Raw genomic sequence first — 20,445 nt, 5'->3', positions numbered from 1 at the left:
ATATGTTGATTCAATCAATTATCACAATAACCATACTATCAATTTGCACTTTCTATGTATGCATGTTTTTTTTATCACTTTTTATATATATACCTATAATCTCTTGTATTGCCAGTTTTATTCTTCTTAATGATATATGTATATAAGTATAATTATTAGATATCAATTGTGATATGGGATTATTTTGCATTGCCTTTGATCCAATGTCTTGGTATTGATTTTAATGCAATGTTATTTTGTATTGCTTGTAATAAATAGTTTTTAGAAGCGAAGATAAATCTGCCTGTTTGTTCTTCGAGAGCCTTATATCCCCCTCAAATCATCTTAAAATGCCGTTTAATGAAAAAAATATGAATCAACCGTTTGCTTTGTGTGGTGATGACATGGAAAGTGACCGCAGGCTCTGTCTTTGTTCATGCATTGTCTGCATGCCCTTATAAATGCATAGCCTATATATTTGTTCAGTGTATTAATTAGGACAAATGAATGAAAACTAAATGCCATTAAATATGTCTTATTAAAAATAAAAATGGCAGCTAATAACAGATTTTTTACGACCCTATCAGTCAAAATGACAGACAACAAGAAAGTCTGAGGCAATCGTCATATCACATCATTTATGTTAATCTTATAAACTGCAAAGTGAATCTCATTTAAAGGTGAAAAAAACTGTTGTGATGCAGTCATTACTGTCATCACATTACATAGGCATTCATGTAGATGTTGCAAACTGCAATCGAAACGAAACTCACTTATGAGGAAATACATGAAATCACTCTTAGTATCAACATGCATCACATGGCTGACAGTCTGGCAAAAGTTCTGTTTTGTTGCCCAGAACTCAGTGACAAATACACTCAGACTTCAATAATTTATCATCGCTGATTCTTCATGATCTTGTCCATGTAAGTAACCAAGAGACTCTGGAGGAAACCCACCACATACACAGAACCAGGGACAAGATACAAGATGGTCAGCAGCCATGCCACCTGCAGTTCAGAGTAGGTAATTCACATGAAGCTAAGCAGGCTTGGACCTGGCCAGTACTTGGAGAGGAGACCAGCTAGGAATGCTAGGTTCCTGTTGGAAGAGGTGTTGGTGTGACCAACAAGTTATCCTATCCTGTGGTCTGTGAGGATCCCAAAGCAGTGAGAAGGACACTGTGCTGTAAATCTGCTGTAAATTTGCATCACATGCTGCCACTCCTATTTGGTTCTCAGGCTACCTTCATCAGCTGTTAAGGCCTGGTACTGAGCTCCATATATGGAGCACCTTCCCTGAAATGAGGGCTTCCTTAGTAAAGGAAACACTCTTATGTACAACCACCCCTACCTGGAGAAGAGCCACATGATTAGCACTAGCATAGCCAACACAGCAACCAATCAGAAGGAAGCCCTCATACCATCAGTGTACTTCCACAGGCCTGCAGCACAGACTGAAACCTCACTGTGCCAGAAGCATCCTGCCCAGTGGGTGCACAACCACCAAGGGTGATGTCTGAAGCATTGATCAGCTGGCCAATAGCTAGAAGGTCCTGTAGCACATCCACCATAACTGAATCCTCCCCACATACAACCCTCACACTATCAGGGTTTACTGGCATTTTAATCACAGGAGTCGCCTGCTGGGCCACATAGCCAGTCACTGCTGCCTGGGGAACCACTAATCTACCCAGATAACTTGCGGACAGCTGGGGGGGAGGGGGGTCTTTGCAGGAAAAAAATCAACTTCTGTTGAAATCCTCTGCACTGCCTCCCCCGGCCTGTTCTGATTTGTCAGTATGGAATCCTCACCATGCAGCATTAATCAAACACTGCTTGGGCTCTAACGACTGAAATACATCTTTCGACCAGCAGTTACTTTTTCTACCAGCAGTTATCACTTTAACGGTCTTGTGCTGTAATTTCACAGAGCACACACCTACACACAGCACATACATATAAATTTCAGTGGCGAGTTTTGGATTCAAGGTAACAGGAAGGCCACAAGTGTGAAAAGAACAGCTCAGTACAACAGAGACCTGGGGGAAAATCGCCCCAGAATTTCACAGCTCATAAACTTCTGAAGGAGTTTTGGAGACTTAAGGAGATCTTACATGACATTACATGTATATATATGTACATGCTTGAAACGAGTGGTTCTAAAACATTTTGTAAAGCACATATCTGATTTGTAGGGGTTTTGTGAAGAAGAACGTTTTCCAAATGATATTTTCTGTTACCTCTTCTTCATGTTCTTTAACATTTCTGGTAGCACTTTACTTGAAGGGGCACAAGTAATGTAGCATTACGTTATTATCTATTAATTAACCACAAAATTAGTCTTTGTTACATGCTGATCGCCTGCTAATTCATCATTAATCAATCGTGATGCACATTTGTCTCAAGCAATTACTATATTTGTTACTAAATCTGTTCATTCTGGGAACCTCCGTGAACTACTGAAGAAACTATTGAAGGATCAAATAATGAATAACAAAACTGAAATACTGATCTCATGTTTATTCATCATTAATGAATCATGATGCATCTTTCATCTCAAGTAGCTACTAGAATTGTTCATGATTTGTTTGCTGGGACCAATATACTGTACTGTAAGGACCAATGATGCAGTCTATGTAGTATTTGGGCCTCCTCAAGAAAAGTGTTACAATTCCTTGAATCACAACAGGAAACATAAACAAAAATAAAAAAAAAATAGCATAAATAATAGGATTCTTGTATTGTGTCCATTGTGGATCAACTTAATACCTCCTGTAGTTCAGAGTAGGTCTGGGCTTGGCCAGTACTTGGATGGGAGACCAGCTGGGAAAGCCGGTTTGCTGCTGGAAGAGGTGTTAGTATGTCCAATGGTTAGTCTATCCTGTGGTCTGTGTGGATTCTAAAAGTTGTTCTAAAAGTGATGTTCTAAAAGTTGTTGTGCTGTATTGGCTGCAAGCTGGGGGGAAGCAAAAATGTGAACTGACTGGGGTCCCCAAGGACTGAATTGGGAAGCACAGCTCTAAACCTGGAGATTTCCAGTAAAGGTGGCAGCAACTGCCATTAGCCTGATACAGAATATTATTATATACATTTACTCTATTTTATTTTTGTTCTATTGGGTCCCACCCCCCAATTATTATTTTGTTGCTTTTTTCTGTTTGTGTTCAGTTCAAATGGATTATTTATTATTATATAGGCTGCCAAATCTCCATGCACACAGGCTGGTGACTGGTGACCAAAGTGCTGCAATTTGAACTATTTCGCTTTATGTGAGGTTCGGAACTTAATTTGCGGGTACAGTAGGCTGTGTACTACTGTAACAATTTCCAGTCTCCTGAATTTTGTTTTGACTGCATTTTTCTCTTTCTAATGCCATCCATTATTAATGGTTATATTGGTCTGTTTTGTATCTAAATGAAATAACTTGTAGTTGGGTGGTTATTTCCTGCAGCTGCTGCATCTTTATGGGTGAGATCCATTGCAGTGATCCATGATTGATCAAAGCACCTATGGATAAAATCCTACCTCCCTCATTTTTCATGTGAGGGTGGGCTGGCTCAAAGCCAAACCGGTTTGACAAATAGCAGAGCCCTGTGATGGATAGTGTACTGTTTTAAAAATAGAGGAGGCTCGCAAAAATTCGAGACCTCGACACACTCGGAGGAAAGGCCCGTATTTTAATGCCAGTGTTTTGTCTCTTTGTTAAATTTCACTTTGGCAGCTTGATTAGTGTCAGGAAGGACAGCTGCACTATCCCACAGAAAGTTGCATTACCAAAAATGTTTCTGCAGGAATTCATGGCAGTGGAATATGCAAATATATTGACCTTTTTATGCCATGGCTTACATACAATTTTTATATACAGCTCTGGGAAAAAATTAAGAGATCACTTGATATATTTTTTTTTTAATCTGCATTTTCAAATCCTGGTTTAATCCTGGTTCTGCTGGCAGAAGGCTTCACTGTGAGGCAGGCTGCTTCCAGGCTCAAGGTTTCTAAGACAGCAGTACAGAAGAACAAGGTGAAGCAGGAGACACCGGCAGGGCAGCAGAGACTTTCTAATGCCAGAGATGACCGTCGGCTTTTCCAGCAGTGCGTCATGAATCGGAGGATGACCTCAAGTGACCTTCGAAAGGAATGGGAAACATACCCGTCAAATGAGAAATGAGTAACACTGAACATTTTGCTGTGGTCTCTTAATCTTTTCCAGAGCTGAATATATGATTTTTCCATTTTAAATAAATGCGAAAATCACCCAAGTGAGGGATTAAAGGCAGCTGGGAAAAAGAATACCCTGGTCTTTTGGTGGCCTAGTAAATATGTGTATGTACACAACCTTATCCATTAGCTGGCTCCAAGAGTCAGATAATTCACCTGCCTGACATTGTATTTCTTCTCGGAAAAAAAAACAGTCTCCCTGGGTGAGAAATGGCTCTATCATGTTTCTAAACAGCAGGGGTCACCCTCTTTACTATCACAAATTAATTAAAGCTGCTAATGGCAGAGGGCATTTTGTTATTATAAGACCCCTAGATTAATTTAACATATATATGTAATGTCAATGTGGGGCAGGATCCAGATGGATGGGAGACCACAGGAATACATGTGAGCTAGATCGAGACAAATTGCAAGTCCTAAAACGGGTCTCTCCGTAATGTCAATGTGGGGCAGGATCCAGATGGATGGGAGACCACAGGAATACATGTGAGCTAGATCGAGACAAATTGCAAGTCCTAAAACGGGTCTCTCCGGTTCTCTGCCGCATCAACGCAGGCACGGTGTTTTACTGCGCCGCGAGATCTCTGCTGAGCTGCCAAAATTAATGAGATACCCTATTTGTCATGAAGAGAGGACTTTGCTTGTATCTGTTGATGGATGCTCCTATAAATGTCTGCCCCCTGAGACTGCATGATGTGTTTTACTAGATGACCTACAGTGTCCCTGTGTCTGGTGTCATCCAAGCAAGTTTATTCCTTCTCCTTGGGCTTGGTTCTCTCAAAAATAAAGGCCTCCAAGGTGAACTTTCCCAGATAAACTGCTATAATTTCAGGCAACAGATTGCCTGAAAGTATTTTATCTTTCCAGTCAAGCTATGTTTTACGAGAGTTTGCAAGACCGAATTAAAGGTTTTAAGAGTAAAGGTAATAGTGTTGCTTTTCAAGAACATATTTGTATTTTGCACATTACTGAATATATGTGACAGTAAAATAAAATTAAATATGCAATATGCTTACATTTTAAGCATTGTTGATTGCTTACTGTAATAGATAGAGAGGGTGTTAATGTTTTGGGGGGGGGGAAGGTTGTGGGGTGGGAGGGGGTGCTGATTTCCTGTTTCTTTTTGGTTTATTCAGCAAAAAAGCTATTTGTACGCTTGTTTGTCTTGGAAAGATGTTCACACATTCTACCTTCCAGATTCCCTTGGATGCATTCATGATCCCAAAGACCCCTAGTATTGTATTGTTCTCTTCTACAGATGTTAAAATCTATATGCTAGAAACTGCAGCATCCTGTTCCGTGGCCTTTCTTGATATATGTGAGAGAAGGAAATTATGTTTTTGATGGAAAAATGCATCCAACTGATGTCATGCCCTGCCCATCTGCCCCTCCTGTTTCCTCCCTAGAGTGGTGCTAACGAGCCACACCAGTTAATCATTTTGTGTTCCTTCTCATTTCAACCGTTGTGTGAATCACTCCAACTGCCTCTAGTTTGCTCCATCGTCGGTCTTGTATATAAGTGCTTCCCAGTCGTGTGCCCCCTAGTTCTGTCATTCCCGCCATCCCCTGTGTATGCCTAAGTGTTTCCCCTGTGCTAGCATTCCTGTTTTGACCCCCTCATGGTTGGATTTGCCAATAAAGCCCTTTTGTTCCAACTACTCCTGCACTCACCTCCTTCATTTTACAATTGTGACACCCAATTAGCAAAATATTCTCTAGTATTATCGTATCTCTTCCAGAAATTAAAGACATCAAACAAGGATGTGCAGCAATATGAATTTATAAACTGAGAAAACAAATTTTATTTATTTATTTTTTATGTGTGTGTGTGTGTGTGTGTGTGTGTGTGTGCATGCCTTGTGGTGGATTGGATTGGATTGGAATACTATCAGCATATCTGCTGTGCCTAGGGCAGAGTTTCCAAATCGGGTCCTTGGGACCCACAGACTGTGGGTCCTTGAGGACTGGATTGGGAAACGCTACCCTAGGGTCACTACTATGGCAAATGCTGATGTACATTTTGATCACAACGAGATTTTTTTTTATTTTTTTTTACCACATACACAGAAACAGCCTACCTGTTTTTATTACTCAATTAACACATTCTGCCACAAATAGAGATGAGTCTTGCCATGGACATATTTGTCTGTGTACAGACAGGATGATGGTACCAGCCTGTTCCTTGTATGTTTTCTGGGATCATCATGACCCTGTTAAGTAGTTAGGGAAGATGTATGGATGTTCTATGTATATTACATTTAGCTGCAGTACCAGTAGTAATATACACAACTAAAGTAAGCTTTATGTTCAATCCTCCCACCCACACACATTAAAACAGTCTTTCCCATCTGAAAATATTAATCCAGGTGTTTAGTCACTTTGCCTGCTGGGTAATTACTATCATTAGTCATAGTCTGGAATGTGGGTGCTTTGCTCTAATCGGGCTCCTTCCTATTTTCTGTACTGCTGGCCCCAGTGAATATTTTTTTTCATTGTTATTTATTTGTCATATTATAATTAATGACCATTTGCGTTGCAATATACAGAAATAACGGAAGCATGTAATAAATTGGCTTATTTTAGTTTTTACTTTTAAATGGCACTGCTATAAACCTCTTAAGTGATATTAAGAAATACAATAAATGAATATCAATTAAAGAACTTGTCCAGTCATGTACCGTTGATCTGAATGAGCATTGTATTTCTGGGTTATGTTACAGCTAACATGTATCAGTTTCTCAGAAATTATGCCTAGTAACACTTACACTGTATGACCAAAGGTATGTGGACACCCCAATTAATCAGAGGAATTTCCTGTGCAAACCATACCCACTGGTGACACAGGTATACAATTAAGCATGAATATATTCAATCTCCTGTAACTAACATTATCTGCAGAATGGGTAGTTGAGAGATTTGTGACTCTCCCCTTGGACCATCACTGGATGCCACTTTTCCAACAAGTCAGTTTGCCACATTTATGCCCTGCTCACAGAAAGAGACTTGACCACCGAACACCAGGACCCGGGTGATTCTGATGAAACCTCATTTCCGAAACCTCTGTATCATTACCGCAAAGGTGTCCATTTAATGTTAATTTAATAGATCGAAATATAGTATTTGGCTTTTAAATACATGTGTAGAATCTACATGTTATGTTCCTTCAGGTTTGCCACATCATTTAAAAAATATATCAAGTTTCACTGAAATTTAAAAAAATAGTAGGTTGTAGATTCCAGATGGTTGCGGTAATGATAGAAATCAGTCAAAATCAAATAAAAATGTTAATTTAGAAATCCATATTATTTCAGAATTTCAAGTAACTAAGCATGACTTAATGAGCATGACTGTTAATAAGCAATTTTTTAAAATGTGAAAATGCATTGGCTTTCTTAATGGTATTGATGTTTTCTGACTGTTGCAGTAATGAGATTTTTACGGACTTGTTTTGGGAAATGTTAAAAAACATTTTAAATTTCCTGTAAATGATTTTAAATGTACCCTTACAAACACTTCAAACCTGGTTATTAATGGCTAAAAAAGTAATTTGTTGATTCAAGTCTTTTTAAAGACTTCATTTTTGAAATCTTCAGAACCAAAATTTTGTGAGAATTACCCACCCAACTTGAATGGCAGCGAATCCAGCAATGTTATATCATCTAATGGAAAGTTTTCCCAGAAAAGTAGAGGCTATGATAGCAACAACCTTGCTGAAAAAACCAGCATGAGCAGCATAACAAATGCTAGTTGAAGCAGCATATGTTGTGTTTTGGTGCTGGTGGACCAGCTTCTTGAAGCTATGCTGGTTAAGCAGCACCGAACCAGCACTACCCAGCGTAAACAAGCATGGAAATCATGCAGGTCCATACTGTTGTTTTACAGCAGGGAATGAACAGTCCAGCTTCATATTAATACCATGGTTTCTGAATGAGATGTTGGACAAGCTGGTCTCTGCATAGTTTTGGCCATGTAGTGTAATTCAATGACTTTGTATACAGTAGCATCGGTGTGATGTACCTGGGTCCCAGAGGTGTGAGGCAACAGTGCTAACAACTGCACCACCATGCCGCATTTACAATATCAAATAATGTAAATATGTATTAAATATGTGATGTTAAGTATGTTGTGAGGTACATGGGTTGAAGGCAACAGAGAAACCACATCTCAGTGGGTTGTTACCTTGAAACAAGACCTGGAGGGCTTCAGTGTCCACTGTCTGCTGGAGCCTCCACATATGCTAATCAAATTCAAAATGTTGGATAAATTGTAAATGAAGAGCAATGCTGTTTACTTCTGGGCAGCAGGCCTCATTGTGGCAATGCTCCATCTTCTCTATGGGTCGAGGTTTGTTCCAAGACTTGCAGCTTATGCCAAACTGTTGTGCATCGTGCTTGGGGGAACTGTGACATGTACCCTGGAAAGCCAGTAAGGAGGCAAGTGTGTGTGTTCAGTAAATGTGTGGTAATGGCCAAAATCAAGGAGTGTGAGCACATGACGATAGCCACAGCAAGCTCTCTGGGATAGTTGTTTGACAGCTCGTACAAAACACAAAGCTCCAAACCTAAATAAATCAGTCACCCTAGATTATACTTAGTTTCATCTCAAAGCTTTTATATTAAGTCTACTATAGAATTACTTCATGTTTTTGCAGATACTGTTGTTCTGTTATTCTTAAAATGAAAGGTTGATATGGACTCTTAGCACTGGATAGTTATATTTTTGGACTCTGCTCATGTTTTTAGGACATGTATATTAAAAAGTTAGAGCAGAACAGTGCTGTCAAAGCACATTCGCCTCTGAGCACTGAGTTAGCTTATTAGACTGTGCTTTGTTCAAATATTTAAAATGCTTTATCATCTGATTTTTTAACTGAAAATAAAAAAGATTTTTTTTTTGTTTAGCCCAACAGCCATTAGCTAACCCTTAGAGAATGACAGAGTGCCATGGAATCCTTCTCTTACTTTGTGGAATATGATGGGACCCTAGTATAGTGTTTGTTTTCTACACAAGTCCTGGTCCCTCATTTTAGGACAAGCTGTGCAAACACAGAGCAAACCCTTGACAACATGCCCACTACTGTAGTGCACTGACAACAGCCAGCTTAAAACCATGAGTCACTTCCTCCCTGCACAGATCATCCTTATTATTAGGTCATCCCCGAAACAGGTGCTGTAGCCTCTTTTTGCTGTCCTTTTCCACTTTCCATATGGAAGCTAAACTGTCAATAATTATTAGATACAGGGTAAGTGACCTTATTGCTATGGAAACCTAGCTTCTGGGAGATTTGCAGTGAGGATTTGTGCCGACCGGGGCACTGGCTGCCTGTTCTATGAAAACGGGTAAGTATAATGCTGATATATATCATTCATCCTGGATCCTCTCACCACTGTCAGACTGCTGGAAAAAACCACATCGGTTTCCCCATGCTTCTTGCCCCTTCTTTGCGATGGATGCACTGCATGCTACACTTTGTGCGCAGTACTGCATTTTTTGTGACAACCTACATATCTCTAACAAATGTATGTATGTATAAAATACTTTTTAAACACAATCATGTCCAACAGAGTAATGAGGTGCCATAACTGGAAGACGCCTGCATATTGGAGAGTGGTGTTGCTTAATAAAATGCACATGTGCAAGTAGACATCCAAAAATGCAGCTGTTTGTATAGTTATTTCTTATAATCCAAGGTTACCAAGTCCTGGGAAGGATACCCAGTGGCAACTAAGGGCTCAAAAATTGAGCAGGTAAGAAGATAATACATTTTACGATATTTCAAAAGTGATTTTTTTTTTCCAAATAAGGGGGAATATGTGTTTTTACAAGACCAATTTTAGTACTGAGTTATTTCAAAATTACTCGTTTCATAATTTAATGTACTTGCCGCTCAGGTCCATCCATCCAGTGAGGATATCGCATTTCTCCAGGGATACTTCAAAGTGTGTCAACTCAAGAATTCTGCATCAAAAATGAAAATTTATTTTAGAGTAGCTTGTACAGTATCAGCAGAAAGACAGTATTTCTTCACACCAAAGGGAGACGGAGTACAGCATAGTGTAAGGTACATGGAAATACCTTGGATGGGGGGACTGGTGACTGGCAGTGGTGATTTAATCGTTTTCTCGTGTCTCCAGGAGTATGTGAGAATGGTAGATGTGTTCAGGTTCTCCTGAGCTGGTACAAGCCAAACAGAAGTGAGCACTCTGTGTATATCTAGCAAGAGCAATAGGGACTGAATGTCTTTTACAGTAAGCTTTTGTGAGACGACAGCACTCAGATGCAGCAGCCCTGGCGTCAGCAATACAGTCACTCAGAGAAAGGGACGTTTGACTGTCAGCTGAGGTGCGATGTGAGGTGACTGGACCCTCTCTGTCCTGAGGATTCCCTCTAGTTCTACGCTGTGACAGATTGTGTGACAGCTGTTGCAGTCTTTGACAAAATGTCCCATGTTGTCTGTCATTCACGAACAGCTCACGTCCCTCGTGACTTTTGAACTTTGACTGCTGCCAAAGTGAAACAGAACCTGCTAGATGTTTAGAAATTCAAACTGAAGTGTTACTATATCGGGAGCTATTAAGAGAAAAATATTCATAATGCAGAATAACTGTAAGATTTGTTTCAGCATCTAGTCGTGACTGACATCCCATCCAGGGTTAGCTCCCTGGTCACTAAGACCCTGTACTGGGTAAGGTGTGATGAAACTTGGATAGCTGGATGATTGGAAAATGGAAGGTGAGATATGCAATGTTTCTTATCAGAAGAATAAACACATTTCTTTAAACCAAGGTTCCCCAATTCCAGTCCTAGAGGGCCAGACTGCAATACAGTCTGCGGATTTTCCTGGTCAAACACACCTACTAATTAACCGGCGAGCTGAATAAGGCGTGTTTGAGCAAGGAAATCTGCAAAGTGCGTTGCAGACTGGTCCTCCAAGACCGGACCTGGGGAACCTTGGTTTAAACAAAGCATGGATGGAGTTCATGAGTGCATTTGAGCTGGAACCTTACTGCTATGTGTGAGTTAGGACAGAATCTCAGTCTGAGTACTTCAGTGGCTGATGGATACAGTGGCTGATGGAAACAAGGTGCTCACCCTGACTCCTGTATCTGTCTGTGGGCTTTTTATTATGGCTGAACTGATATATCGACTCGGTGATAAAATCGACCAGCATTAAGGTGAATTTATTGCTTTGAGGGAAAACCCGCCGATAAAGCACTGATGATGTCTCCTTAAACATTTACGATGAGAAAAGGAGCTGTGCCTCTCACCAGGGAGGATGTAGGTAAGCAGTGTTTCCTGCGTCAGAACTTACAGCTTTTATCCTGGGTCCTTTAGCATCTTAACGACCGACTGGGAAAGGAAATTTTGTATCGTACAATACAAAAGTTTTTGGACTAGAAGTTTTTGTTTGTGAACACAGTTCGTTTGTAAGCTGCTTTTGCTTTTCTCTTTTCTGAGAGTTTTAATTTTGCTTTTAAGTTTTAACTGTAGGGTAAATTTTAAGTTTCAAGGGTCTGGAATGGGGTGGCGACCTCGATTATTACCTGCCTTGTAGCTTCTGGGATAGGCTCCGGACCCTCGTGAGCCTGAATAGGAGAAGGAAGCATACATAATGGTTGGATGGATGGATGGTTGGTTCGGTGACGGATGGAAGTTTTAAAGGTGTAAGGTGGTTTTATTATTCGTATATTAAGATTGTGATGTTGTGCTGTTTGAATGTGGACAAACTGACCATCTCCATGAGTACAGCAATTAAAACTTTTGGAGTCTGTTTTGTTTTTAACAAACTAAAATTATATAAGTTCATATTGCCAGTTATTGGAATTTTTAGCTCCTTAAAATCGTGTATCATGTCTGAGACAAATTTCTCATTCTGTTTAGCACCAGGGATGCTGCAGGCATAGTATGTCAATAAGTCAATGAGGATAGAATAAATATATTAAGGGCATGTATCACGTATCCATTGTTCAGAACTGGGAGCAGAATGACTTCTGAAGCTGGATGTAGACACTGCTAATCAGTTCCAGTCTCTATTCCTCACAACAGCGTCAAAGTCGGTCTCACACCATTAAAAACGTTTTGGAGATACGTGTGGCAACTGGACTTCAGTGGAGCCAGCTGGTGTGTGGAAACGCTACGTAAAAAGGTGTAAAATCTGTGTGATATTTTACGTAATATTTTTTTCAGGATATGTTGCCAAATAGCTCTTGTTTCCAAAAGCTTAATTATTTTTAAATGTGGAGGGTGACAAACTGTCAGCAGCCGTCATGGAGACCCCCCCTTGAAATCCTTCCTCCTTTCTTTAAGTGCATACCTGTGTCTTCAAAGCTTGGGGTTGATGCCGATGAGTCAGTCTATATCCAGGTGTGTTTATTTAGCATAATCCTACCATTTGTGTTATATTTTTTTTCCTATAGGGATAGACAGACAGATAGATAGATAGAGAGATAGATAGATAGATAGATAGATAGATAGATAGATAGATGGATGGATGAATAGATGGATGGATGGATGGATGGATGGATGTACTTTATTGATCATGGCTGGGAAATTCATAAGTTACACAGTACTACAGAAGCAATAAAGGGACCTGTGCAAAAAAATAAAATGTTCTTACTTTCCCGCAGGCAGGAGATACTTCCTTAAGTATAGGAAGAGTTTAAGAAAAAAGACACCATTTTCCGACAGAAAAGAACAGATTTTTACACAATGATTTCTTTTTTTTAATTCGTCTCTTGGCCTCCAGTGTGTCTGCCTGTTCGCTATTGAAACCCGCTGACCATCTTTATTGATTTTTTTCCTCCCAGAGCTTTTTTTTCCCAGTTTGTATCGGGCGTTTTAAACTGGCTGTGGTGAGTTGGGAGGGAACGCTTGGCTTGTCACACATGTGATTTCTAGATTGAAATCTGCTGGAAGTGGACAGGGCAACTTTGTTTAATTCTCATCAGGGCATCATAAAACTTGTTTCTAATGGTGGAGGTGAGTTAGGGGTGTCATGTGATGGGCACGATGCAGAACTGGCAGGTTTCAGAAGACATTCTCAGCAAGAAGCAGACATTGTGAAGCTATGAAATGCCTTCATCAGGCTACATCCAGGCTGCCCTTGAACAATGATGCAAGTATTTTGCTGTTGTATTGCAAAAAGTACTTAATAACTGTTTATTTTAATCCTGGATAATTCCCAAATATGACATTCTACACTAAATTTCTATGTACAGGCAGTCCCCAAGTTACGAATGGGTTCCATTCCCTAAGTCTTTCCTTAAGTGAAATTTGTAGGTGTCAGAAAAATACTAAAACAGTATATAATAATAACAATAATAATAATAATAATAATAATAATGAAAGTAACTACATATAGTACTGTACTGTACTACAAGCCATGCAATATTTATGAGCGTCACAAAGTAGTGTGCACGTTCATTATTACCAACTGTTGTGTTTAACCCGAATTTTAAATATAATAGACTTCAGTCGTAAGTACGAGCTGTAAGTCGGCTCATTTCTGTGGACAGACAGACAGACAGATATACTTAACAGATATATTTGGAATATTGTTTTTGGTCTTGCTTTTCATTGTACGCTTAATTAACATTGTAATTTCTTTAACGGCATTTAAAGAGCAGTTTTGTATGAATTGCAAACAGACACAACGCATAATGAAGTTTTCATGGAAAAACAGAAGCTAGTAATTCAATCTAGTACGTCATCTGAAGCTAGTAAATCATTTCCCCCCTTGGTAGCCCTGCATTAAGTAAGCAGGGCAGTAGGGCATGTCCTGAGGACATCTGGACCCCCCCCCACCCCCCCTTCCATTTTTCTGTGAGAGAGACAATAAGTCTCTAGCACTTGCATTTCAGGGAGTAATTAGTATTGCCTTGTTTGTGCCTCCTCTTCACCCTGCTCATCTTCTAAATGAGCTGTTGACATCATAGGCCATAATTATTCCGAACCAGAATTATTAGGACCACTATTTTTATTATTAGTTTGATTGCTGCTGCTCAAAAGACATTTCGAGCCAATCTGATGGCTTATAGGTCACGAGCTAAAATAACCATTCATACAGTAACCATTCATAACCATTGTCATTGGGTCACAGATTTAAAAAAGAAACATTTTCAAATGTTTGTAGCATCAGACTTTCGTGGCTGGTAATGATGAGCAATGTCCCAGACATTTTCTGGTGAAACAGACAAACAAACAAACAAATAAAGGGTTCTTACTTAATGACTGGAATACTTTGGGTCCTGGGGCTACACCGGTTCTAGATATTGCAGCTGGGGATTGTAATAAGAGCAGATTATATACACGGGACAGCAGAAGGAGCCGCCCATAGGGCTCAGCCTGAACCTTCCTGCTCAGTCAAAAAAATGTAATGAAAAGAGTCACGTGGCTACAAATCTTATTTGCATGTATTTATTAATGGGAACTGCATATAGCTGGGTGGACCAAGGAATAGAGGTGTTGAGGGTTATACAGAGTCTATAAGCAATCAATTGGAGATCTTTTTAGCGGGTTGTTTACATGGAAAAAGGGCTTCTAGTCATAGATTTGCAGGGCCAACTCAGAAACCCCCTCGGAACCTGAAGCCAGAGTTAAAAAGAAAGTAACAAACTTTTTGCTTGTGCTTTACTTTTTAAGCAGGGAGCATTTTATTGTCAGTAATTTGCCTACTGGGGATTTTTTTTTCAGATTATTAGCAAGCAGTAATTTATTTTGCTGTATCTTGGAAGATATTTAGTAAAATAATTCAAGGTATGCACCTTGCTTCAAAAATGTTCTTCTATTTTCTGTCTCACAGTCACTTACTCTACAACTACCCAACAGTAATATGCATACCTTCTTTGTGAGGCTTGTGTAATTGAGGCAGAAGACCCTGACCAGGAGAAGTTAGAAGATGGATGAATGGACCTTATAGGCTCTTTTAATAAGACTCATAATTAGCCGACCTATGAGTAACCTCAATATCTGCCATGTCAATATAAATCCAATTATCCCAGTTTGATTGGAGATAATAGGCAAGCTATCAGCAAATCATCAACCCCAATGTTGACCTACGTATGGACAAGCAAATGGCCCTTTGCTTTATATCAATGATGTAGTAATATGATAAAATATCAAGAGCTTGCCTTTATGTGACGTGGATTGGCAGCATAGAATAAGAAATCTGTGTGAATTTAGGAAACAGGGAGAAAGAGGCAAAAGGCGTAAACAGAGTAGGAGATAGACATCACCAATTCAGGGGGAAAGACTCCCTCTTCTGACATGTGCTGATTGGAAGATCCACGGGCAACAGCTCAGTATGGAAGAAATCAGAAGCATGTGGCAGACCCAAATAGCGATCGCGTCGTCTTGGTCCTAGCAAAGGTTGACCTGTATTGGCTAAATTAGGGACTGCTCATTAGCATTGGACTTATTACATCACATGGTGAATTACCTTCTACCTCCTAAGTAACTGTATGATTTACGCAATAAAATCCCAACTGACAATTTCCGTCTCTTGGTCGACAAGATGCGGCAATGATCAGCTGAACCCAAGAGGCGTAATCAGGGATGCCAGCGCTGCAGGATTTTGGATAACATGGTGAACATTTCCCAGAGATCTCCCACTACAGCGTTTTTTTTCTTTGGCCCTCTGTTGGTTATAAATCCCTCCCTTCCTTTGCTAGAGGCTGGCAGATGCATGTACGCCTACTCTTAGCCTTTTCTCTTATTGAATTACTTTCTTACATTTTTTCACGTAAACACTGATTTATCAGCATCAGGACTAAAGCACTCTGAGGATGGTTCTGTTCAGGCAGACGTGCAAATACCCATGCATGGTCCACATTGTCAGCAAAAATACTATTGCGATGGAAACACTGAACTTTAAAATCGAAAGTGGAACAGAGTTTTGCCTCGGGCATCTGAAAAAAAAACAAGTTTGTTAAAGAGCTTACTTAAAATAAAATTCCCTCATGGTGGCCAGAGTACTGAAGGTACATTTCTATGACCCTTGGGACCAAACTGGGAAGGTCTTTGCTTGGTTTAATTTTTATAAATAGCCCAGCTGTGATGGAGCCTCCCTGACCAAACTGGGACCTCTGTGCTGCGTTCGGAAGGCTCTGTGAGGATAGTGCCTGGAGTCATTCTGGAGTTGCTCAAGGGTCTGTGCTTTTCAGGATGCCAGGTTCCCATCCCAGTTGACTTGGGGCTGGGGCAACGCTGATTGAATTAGCGGACAGTCAGCAGAAGGAGAGGGAACTGGGGCTGAGGGCTGAGGGAAGGAACAGTCTCTGAAGAGGCAGATGGAAACTCACTGGACTACTAATCAACATAATCTTGGAACTGTCTGTCACAGAATATTATGTTTTGGTGATGAGCTCTGGCAGGATGGCAAGCCTGTGTGTTTCACTGGGATTTACTGCCATACTGCGCTGCTCCTAACTTAGTATAACAAGGTCTTATGCAGCTAAAATACGTCAGTTCCTCATCAGCTCTGCAGTGCTACTGTTTTGCAAAAAAATGTTAAAAAGAAATGGTTCTTATCACCTTTCTGTAATGGACAGGCTGTACGCTGATGCAGAATCTCTGGGCCTGGGGATTCTTTGTACATAATAAACATGTAAATTCCCCCTGTACTTGAAGGAGGAAAACAGCCTGGAGAGAGTGCTGGAAGGACAGCCCACTCTGCTCGTCCCTTTGCGGAAACCTGTCTGCAGCCACACGCCAAATTAAAAGCAATATTGTCTTTCTGCCAAAGCAAGCATATGCATTAGGAAGCACACATTTTAGTATTTTTGCAGTGGAATCAACAGCTACGTCTGTTTCTCATCTGTTATTTTTAGTCTCTCCATTCATCTCCCGCCGATGACTGTGAGTCATCACTCATCACACCTGACAGTTGCATCCGTCTACTAGAATTATCAGCATGTGCTGATCGTCTGAAGATGAGAGAAAATAATTTATTACGTAAAATGGGGCTAATATGTACTTTAACTTGCAGTTCTGATATGTGGCCGAATATGTTCAAATATAAATACAGAATCCGGCTAATTGTTGTGTCAGGGAGTGAATTATTTAGTGAGTAAATTATTCTGTTCTTTATAGAATGATACTTTGATCATCTCCTTTTACATCACATTGCTTTAATTTTTTAAATGATATGCACAGCCTCTTCTCAGCAGTTATTTGAAAAGATGTCAGAGGAGAACTCCCCCCCCCCCCCCCCACCAATACAGGTTATAACCAGGGATTAATATTTACTTATGGTAAAGTCACAGCTACAAAGCATTTCTCTCCCTTAAGTACAACATTCAACCTATTGTGACACAACAGTGTAGCTTATGTAATTCTCTCTACTCTGGCACGACAAACAAGTAAAGCAAGAAAGTAAGTAAAGACTAGCACTACACAAACATCAACATTTAGGTAACAGGAGGTGTTTTAATCTAATGACATTGCAATAGTTGAATTTTTTCTCAAGGGCATACCAGTGACTCTCTTGAATTTACAGTATAACCTTTCAGCCAAACTTCCATGTCTCTAAGTATAGCTGTAATGGGGTCCTACAGTATGTGGACTGTCCTAGCCATCATGCAGACACAGTAGGATATCTGTCTCTGTTCAAAATGTGCTTTTGAACATCACCCTAGTTCCTATTTGTCTACTTAAGGTATTACCCAAAATTCTGTGTTATCATTATAGGAAGAAATCAGTATTTGAAGAGGTTTTAGATAATGTTTTTCAGCTGAATTGGATAGATGCAGAAATTAGTATATGAGTACAAGTTTAGCCCCAACAACCCAGGTGGTGGAAATTGTTATGCCAAGTGCTGGAGGGAGCAATCGGCCAAACTAGTGGGGTGTCTCTCCTGCCTTCTACAAAGTGGCTTCAGTAGCCTGTTAGGGACACAGGAGTTTACAGTTGTCAGCGCAAGGGCCCTATTCTCCGTTAGCTCTCCACGCGCTGATTTGCTCTACAGAGCGAATGTAGAGCAGGTAGCAGGGCATCGTGCTACTCATGTCAGTGGCGTCCGTTCTGCCAGGCGTCGGGCCGTTAAAGGTAGGTGAGTCAGAGGCGGGAATGGATGTGACTCATGCCGGAGAGAAAATATGGAAAGCGGAGATGATGCCGCAGAACTGAGTCCAGCTTCCCGCATGGTGCCCAGTCCTCGCTGGCAGAGAAATGAGCAAGCATAAGGAAGCCGTATCTTTAAGCTGACACTATGAAAATGCTTGCCAGTCCAGACTGCTGAAATGCAAAACGGCTCATGGAGATTACAGGTTAGATTCCAGGCTTACGCCTGACACGCTAAATGGCCCGAGGCTGCATGTATGAATGCCCAGACTGCACTGTCACGATGTACGACAGATGAACTCATACTAAAACTGTCCTGAATGCGAAGAGCTTGTTAGCACTAAAAGTGAGCTGCTGAAGCGCCCTTCTCATTCTAGACAATGATGTCATTTCTATAAAAAAAAAACATCCCTGCACATGTGTCTCTGCTAGTTCAGTTCAGCTAACTGCATGTTTTTGCACTGTGAAGGGTGATTATATCAAGAAGGACAGTGTCTATTCGGTGTTCTGCTCCTCGCCTTATAGAAGATCATGTACTTTTTGGATTGAGAAGATTAACTATACAGTAATTTGTAGAGGGCCTGAATGCTTGTTAATTCTTCTTAATAGTTATCCACTCTATATTTGACATATTAACAACATGCCAGTGATGCCACTCAGGGCTAAAACGTCACACTTAAAGTTTGGCCATAGCATGGGTCTTCCTGCCCCAAGGACACCTAAACATTTCTATGGTTAATGGTTGTAATAAATATAAAAATTCCAAAATGCAGCGGCATGGTTGTGCAGTGGTCAGCACGGTTGCCTCACACCTCTGGGAGTAGTGTTTGAGTCCTCACCTTGGCTCCATGTGCGTGGAGTTTGCATGTTCTCTTCATGTCACCATGGGGTTTCCTCCCGGTTCTCTGGTTTTCTCCCACAGTTCAAAACCAAGATGAGTTGCCAAATTTCCCGTAGCTGTGCATGTGTGAGTGTGCCCTAGCAAGGGATGGCATCCGGGATTGTTCCCTGCCTTGTGCTCATAGCTTCTGGGATAGGCCCCCCTGTGACCCTGAATAGGACAAGTGGTTACAGAAAATGGATGGACAGATGGATGAATTAATTCCAAAACTGCCTTGCAGGGAACAGTGGAAAAGTGGTCTATTAACACAATGTTCCATTAATACCCTATAAACAGCATGGCAGAGATGTGTGTTTGGGGCGCGGGGCAGCAGGTATGGCGGGCGCAAAAGAGAAGACAAAGAAGAGCTGAGAAACAAGGCAAGATCTTTGCACTGGAAAAGCCAACTATCAGGTCCTTTTCCTGCTGCCCCCAATCCCTCTCCTTGCTGGCTCAGTTTTGGGCGGAGTGCTGAACGGGGGTCCCCTGGGAGGCGTGGAGTGTCATCTACATTACAAAGATATAGATACAGGTCAGCGGCATGGCTCACTGTGCAATGCAGCTCTCACCCTTCCTGCGTGAGAAGCCTTAGACCTGCTTCCTCCTAACAGTGTGAAGTTTGCATATTTTTCGCAGCTCATGCTTTCCTACTGCAGTTAGGCTAATAGGTGTTCGTGGGAGTTTTACTTACACATGTTCTGAAGAAGAAATGACTGGTGGTGCATCTGATTGGTTGGTCCTGCCTCCTCTAGTAACTTGAACCCGCCTCCTCTGTAATCGGATTGGTTATCTCTCTGAACCAATCATTTTTCCTTCAGCCATAAGAATATTTTTGTGTAAATTTCCCATGATCCTAATAGTCACCTGTATGTTGCCCATAGTATGTTACGTGTGTGTATGTGTGTATGTATGCGTGAGTGGGTACTGTATACTTTACCTTATAGGGAAACAATGTCCCCACAACATGATGAATAGCCGTTTTTTCACAGATCTAATAGAAATCTGTAACTGCAATGAAAAAACTAAAAATGCAAGAACTCTTGTATTTTGCTTGGCTACTTATGGTTATGATTAGGGCTGGGTAGGGCTTAAGGTTGTCATAGTTAGCATTAGCATTATTCCTATAGAAATGAATGAGCGGTCCCCATAAAGATATGTTTACCCGACCTGTGTGTGCTTGTGTGTGTGTGCTCCAACTAGCTCTTTGTTTGTTTATGACTTTTTTCAGTCTTAGTCAGATGGCATCCAGAAATAAGTTAACTTAATTTATAATCTCAATAAAACGTACATAGCATTTTTTGGCGGTAG

At 40.6% G+C, this 20,445-nt stretch overlaps 1 protein-coding gene across 1 annotated transcript in view; it reads left to right on the top strand.

Annotated features, from left to right (window-relative positions):
* LOC125710089 (fibroin heavy chain-like) overlaps positions 1-20,445 on the top strand; it is a 576,413-nt gene that overhangs the window by 537,069 nt on the left and 18,899 nt on the right. The window lies entirely within an intron of this gene.

The sequence above is a fragment of the Brienomyrus brachyistius genome, chromosome 16 (assembly GCF_023856365.1).
Source record: "Brienomyrus brachyistius isolate T26 chromosome 16, BBRACH_0.4, whole genome shotgun sequence".
Classification (NCBI taxonomy): domain Eukaryota; kingdom Metazoa; phylum Chordata; class Actinopteri; order Osteoglossiformes; family Mormyridae; genus Brienomyrus; species Brienomyrus brachyistius.
The sequence above is the reverse complement of the archived record's forward strand: the minus strand, read 5'-3'. Positions and strand labels throughout refer to the sequence as shown.